We start from the raw sequence: 6,156 nt of genomic DNA on the forward strand, positions 1-6,156 counted from the left end.
TAAGAATAATTAACATTAAATTGTGTCTAAAAAAATTCAGGAACAAAATTGAAAGAATTGTGTCTAAACAACCTTTCGTAATTTCATGTTCCTGTTAATAATCAATATTTTGATAAGTAACTTCATGTTTCAGTTAATATTTAATATTTTGTTCACGAAATTCGTTCTCGTTAACTTCAAAATATTTTGATCGGTAACTTCATGTGTCTAAAAAAATTTAGGAACAAAAATTAAAGCACCAAAATTAAATTGTGTTTAAACAACCTTTTATAACTTCATTTTCCCGTTAATAATTAATATTTTGATCAGTAACTTCATGTTCCAGTTAATATTTAATATTTTATTCACAAACTTCGTTCTCATTAATTTCAAAATATTTTGATCAGTAACTTCATGTTCCCGTTAATATTCAATATTTTGATCAGTAGCTTCATGTTCCCGTTAATATTCAATAGTTTGATCAGTAACTACATGTTCATGTTAATATTAAATATTTTAATCAGTAACTTCAGGTTCCCGTTGATATTCAATATTGTGATCGGTAACTTCATATTCCCGTTAATATTCAATATTGTGATCATTAATTACAGGTTCCCGTTAATATTCAATATTATGATCAATAATTTCATGTTCCCGTTAATATTCACTATTTTTATCAGTAACTTCAGATTCCCGTTAATATTCAATATTGTGATAAGTAATTTCATGTTCCCGTTAATATTAAATATTGTGATCAATAACTTCAGGTTCCCGTTAATATTCAATATTGTGATATGTAATTTCATGTTCCCGTTAATATTCACAATTTTAATTAGTAACTTCAGGTTTCCGTTAATATTCAATATTGTGAATAGTAACTTCATGTTTTCGTTAATATTCAATATTTTGATCAATAATTTCATGTTTTCGTTAATATTCAATATTTTAATCAGTAACTTTAGATTCTCGTTAATATTTAATATTGTGATCAATAGTTTCATGTTTCTGTTAATTTTTAATATTTTGATCAGTAATTTCATGTTTCCGTTAATATCCAATATTCTAATAGTTGATTAATTCTCATATTTAAATATTTGAATTAATAATTTTATTTTTCTATTTTATATGATTTTCATATTAGAAGAAAATAAATTTATTAAAATTTTATTACATTTATTTTCTCATTGCCAAATAATAATTAACATCCGTAAAATTAGTAACAAAATTACTATATTCTAATTATTATCAGAAATAAAAATTTATGACATGAATGATTATAAAATAAATTATAATTAAAGTAATTTATATATTAAGAATTTGGTCATGGATCTCCCCATATAAGAAAGTCATTTATTTATCCAACTAATCAATAGTAACATTTTTTTTATCAATAAATATTTTAAATTTCTTACATTATTTTAATTATTTACACTATTTAATAAAAATATACTTTTTATTGACATCCCATTGCATTTTTAGTTTGATAAAGATGAATAGTTTTATAATTATCATAAATATCAAATATTAATATTAAATTAAAAATAATGTAATAATTGTATAAAAAATGAAAATAAAAATTAATGTTGCATTTAAAATTAAAAAATATTATTTATTTTAGAATAAAGTTATTAATTATCATAAATGGACCATGAAAAATTTAATTATCATAAATTGAAAAACTAAAAATATAAAGTAAATTGGTATTAATAATAAATTGAAAATGGTGACAACTTCTCTACCCATCACAAAAAGTTGGGTAGTGTACATTCAACCAATTATATAATGCCATCTAATTTTAACACAATTAATTATTTATTAAATATTACAATTGATTGTTGTTTTCAAGACATTTTACACAGGAGGTAACCTTACCCAACTTAAAGAGTTGGGTAAATAAGAATTCATCATTGAAAATTGATATTAAAAATGGTATTAAAATTTAATTAACATAATTAACGTAATTAATTGATATTAAAAATAAATTGAAAATTGAAAATTAATATCATGGTAATTAATAAATTATTATCATAAATGGTCGATTTATAACATAATTTCACCTTTATAACGTAATTTCATAGTTTTATTTTAATGTCCATCTCATGAAAAGTTTGTCTACTTACTTTCATAGTTTCATTGTAATATCTCATCTCATTTTTATTCTTGGAATAATGTGACATCTAGGTTTTACAACATTTTTTTAATTCTTGGAACAATGTGACATCTGGGTGACATATGGGTTTTAGAATATTTTTTTAAATTTTTGAAACACTGTGAGATCTGAATTTTAATTTTTTTTTAATTCTTAGAACAGTGTGAGATCTAGGTTTTAGATCATAATATTATATTATAAGTTAATTTTGTCTATTTTTTAAATTTCAAAAACATAATTTTTGTTAAAAATAGCATTTTGTAATTTAAACGGATTATATAAATTCTATTATATTTACTTTCTATGTTAAACAGATTAAAATAGCATTTTGTAGTATTTTTTATTTAAAACAATCAAACAGATTAAAATTATAATTTTTATTTAAAAAAAATCAAGTTAAATATTATTTTATTAGTCGTTACATGATTATAGGAATGAGTCATATGAATTATATAAAGTTGAATGATATATTATAGTTTATAGCAAGTTCTAACCAATTTCAATATTCCTACTTTAAAAACCAGCCTCTAATAAAATATTAATAACACAATCAACATAAGAATTATATGAGTTATTCATTTTCATGAATAAATAAACTATAAGAAATTCAATTAATTATTTATTAAATATTATAATTGATTGTTGCTTTCAAGACATTTAACACAAAAGGTAACTTTACCCAACTTAAAGAGTTGGGTAAATAAGAATTCGTCATTGAAAATTGATATTAAAAATGGTATTAAAATTTAATTACCATAATTAACGTAATTAATTGATATTAAAAATAAATTGAAAATTGAAAATTAATATCATGGTAATTAATAAATTATTATCATAAATGGTCGATTTATAACATAATTTCACCTTTATAACGTAATTTCATAGTTTTATTTTAATGTCCATCTCATGAAAAGTTTGTCTACTTACTTTCATAGTTTCATTGTAATATCTCATCTCATTTTTATTCTTGGAATAATGTGACATCTAGGTTTTACAACATTTTTTTTAATTCTTGGAACAATGTGACATCTGGGTGACATATGGGTTTTAGAATATTTTTTTAAATTTTTGAAACACTGTGAGATCTGAATTTTAGAATTTTTTTTAATTCTTAGAACAGTGTGAGATCTAGGTTTTAGATCATAATATTATATTTTACAAACAAAAATATAAGATTAATATTCTATATATGAGTGTTGCATATAAAATATAAAATAAAAATAAAAATTCAAAATTGTTGTAGTTGTCATTTTCAAAATATTATCATTATTATAAATTAAAATTTTACAAAAAAAAATAACTAAAAATATTTCCATGAACAAATAAAATAGATGATTAATTTTATGAATACATCATTTATTTTTCATTCCTCGTATATAAATAATAGTAAAACTAACAATGAAAGTTTGTTTTCTTAATGCATAAAATATGAAATTGAATTTCTCATAGTTTATTTATTCATGAAAGTGAATAATTCATATAATTCTTATGTTGATTCTGTTATTAATATTTTATTAGAGGCTGGTTTTTAAAGTAGGAATATTGAAATTGGTTAGAACTTGCTATAAACTATAATATATCATTCAACTTTATATAATTCATATGACTCATTCCTATAATCATGTAACGACTAATAAAATAATATCTAACTTGATTTTTTTAAATAAAAATTATAATTTTAATCTGTTTGATTGTTTTAAATAAAAAATACTACAAAATGCTATTTTAATCTGTTTAACATAGAAAGTAAATATAATAGAATCTATATAATCCGTTTAAATTACAAAATGCTATTTTTAACAAAAATTATGTTTTTGAAATTTAAAAAATAGACAAAATTAACTTATAATATTTTGAACTAATTATAAGAGTGCTTTTGATTTCTTAAAAAAAAAAATGAGAGATATCACATCAAACTCTAAATATTATAAGATAGGTCTATTAATAATAGTATTATATTTTGTAAACAAAAATAAATGATTAATATTCCATATTTTTCAAATAAAATAAAAATAAAAATTCAGTAATGTCACATTGACAAGTTTACATAGATGTGGCTATTCAGAAAAATAATGAGTAGGTTGCTGCACTAATGGTTCCATTGGACATGGTGCATTGGAAAGACTAAATACAGTCTCTCTCATTAATTCTTGTGCAAATCTGCAAAAATTATAAATAATAACATAAATAAGAACAAAATCCTTAATTCTTGTGCAAATTTGCAAAAATTATAAAAAACTAAAAATAAATAAAAACAAAAGAATGAGAAAATTAGAATGAGTATGGAAAAAAATAATTTTTGAGATTTGATAAACTTGATGTATATTTATGAATATGCAAATATTTATTTAGAAATCACATAATTTAATACAAATCAGAATAGAAGTTACAAAATATGTAACTTTTGTTTGGATTGAATGAACACGTAATTAATATATTAATTTCTTAATATCGATTAAAGAAGACTGCTATAAAAATTCAAAAAATAACAAACCTAGTTTTTGAAGCAAGCAGAACATCAAACACCAGTAGTAGCATGTGGGAACCTCAAAAATTTCAACAGCTTCCCAAAAATTCCATATTCCATCAAGCTACAGTTACTTTCACACCTTAACATCAACCACTAAATCAAACATGCAAACAAATTAATAAAAAAAACACTTTTTATATTGCAATACTAAGTTTATTTCAAAATGCATTTTTCATAACAATCCATTAATCATTACAAAAGAAGCTAATAGAAGATAGCAAGATATAAAAAAGTAAAAGTAATAGAGATAGGAAAAGGAAAAAAAATTGATGAAGAAAGAATAAATAAATATAACATGCAATAGAATAAATAGAACATACAAATAGTGAAAAAGTAGTTAAGAGAAAAACTCATTGAGGAAATAGATATGTTATGCCTCATTGATGTAGAACAATGCCTGAAAAATAAAACAATGAAAAGAGGTAAGAAAAAAAACTCAGAAATCAATAAAGCCTAACACTTGAAGATGAAGGTTAAAAATAAACTTTTTTAAGATCCAGAGGTTTCCATTACAGATCCATTGGTTTTGATTTCAAATCTGGTGATTTTTGTGGTTTTAATTTCAGATTTGATGGTCCCGTCAGAAGCCGTTTCAGATCTGAAAGATGAATAAGAAGATAAATCCTTGATAAAGAGTAATGAATAGCAACTGAAAAATAGAAAATAAAAACTCAATTAGTTAATAAAACATGGAAAATAAACAAAGGTTTGAGTAAGAAACTTTACTCCATTGATGATGAATGAATTGATGAAGAAGATGATGTCCCCAATTGTGAGGAAGAAGATTGAAAATAGAAGAGTAGTGAAAAAGAAAAAAAGTCAGAGAAAAGGGAAGAGAGGTTTGAGAGAGAAATAGCAAAAAGATAGAGGTAGATAGAAAGAGAGTAATAAAACCTAATGAAAAGACCACTATGCCAAATTTGTCTTTTAGCAGCACCCCTACTAAAGCGCTTTTAGGAGAAAGCGCTGGCATAGGTTTCGCTAAAAACAAAATAAAAAAACACGCAAAAAAAGCGCTCTTAAAGGGGGGGGTACGAAAGCGCTTTCAAAAAGCGCTCTTATAGGGGGGGGGGGGTACGAAAGCGCTTTCAAAAAGCGCTCTTATAGGGGGGGTACGAAAGCGCTTTCAGAAAGCGCTCTTATAGGTGGCTTATGAAAGCGCTTTCAGAAGCGCTCTTAAAGGGGGAGGGGTACGAAGGCGCTTTTACCCTAAAAAGCGCTGGTAAAGGCAGGGCTACCAGAGCGCTTTCTAAAAGCGCTTTCATAGCTGTTTCGTTAATTAAAATTTTTAAAATCAGAATAGCTGTTTCATAATCCCTAATTTCTTTCACTGCCATCGCTGCCCAGATTTCAGTACGAAGAACCATCGCTGCCCAGAACTCCATAGAAACTCCATAAAAACTCCTTAAAACCGTATCTCATCCTCAAAACCCTGCCCAGAAAACGAATACGAAGAGAAGACGAAGCTAGAACGAAGAACATACCCTGCCCAGAAAAC

The 6,156-nt window shown here is 24.1% G+C and overlaps 1 long non-coding RNA gene across 1 annotated transcript; it reads right to left on the reverse strand.

The window, feature by feature from the left end:
- Positions 1-4,617: 4,617 nt before the first annotated feature.
- On the reverse strand, positions 4,618-5,328 carry LOC131627307 (uncharacterized). Its single transcript, XR_009291419.1, has 3 exons — positions 5,172-5,328; positions 4,979-5,055; positions 4,618-4,737 (listed from the first exon to the last, which is right to left on the reverse strand). It is a non-coding gene; the product is annotated as an uncharacterized LOC131627307 (long non-coding RNA).
- Positions 5,329-6,156: the final 828 nt, after the last annotated feature.

The sequence above is a fragment of the Vicia villosa genome, unplaced genomic scaffold, assembly GCF_029867415.1.
Source record: "Vicia villosa cultivar HV-30 ecotype Madison, WI unplaced genomic scaffold, Vvil1.0 ctg.000358F_1_1, whole genome shotgun sequence".
NCBI classification, from domain to species: Eukaryota; Viridiplantae; Streptophyta; class Magnoliopsida; order Fabales; family Fabaceae; genus Vicia; species Vicia villosa.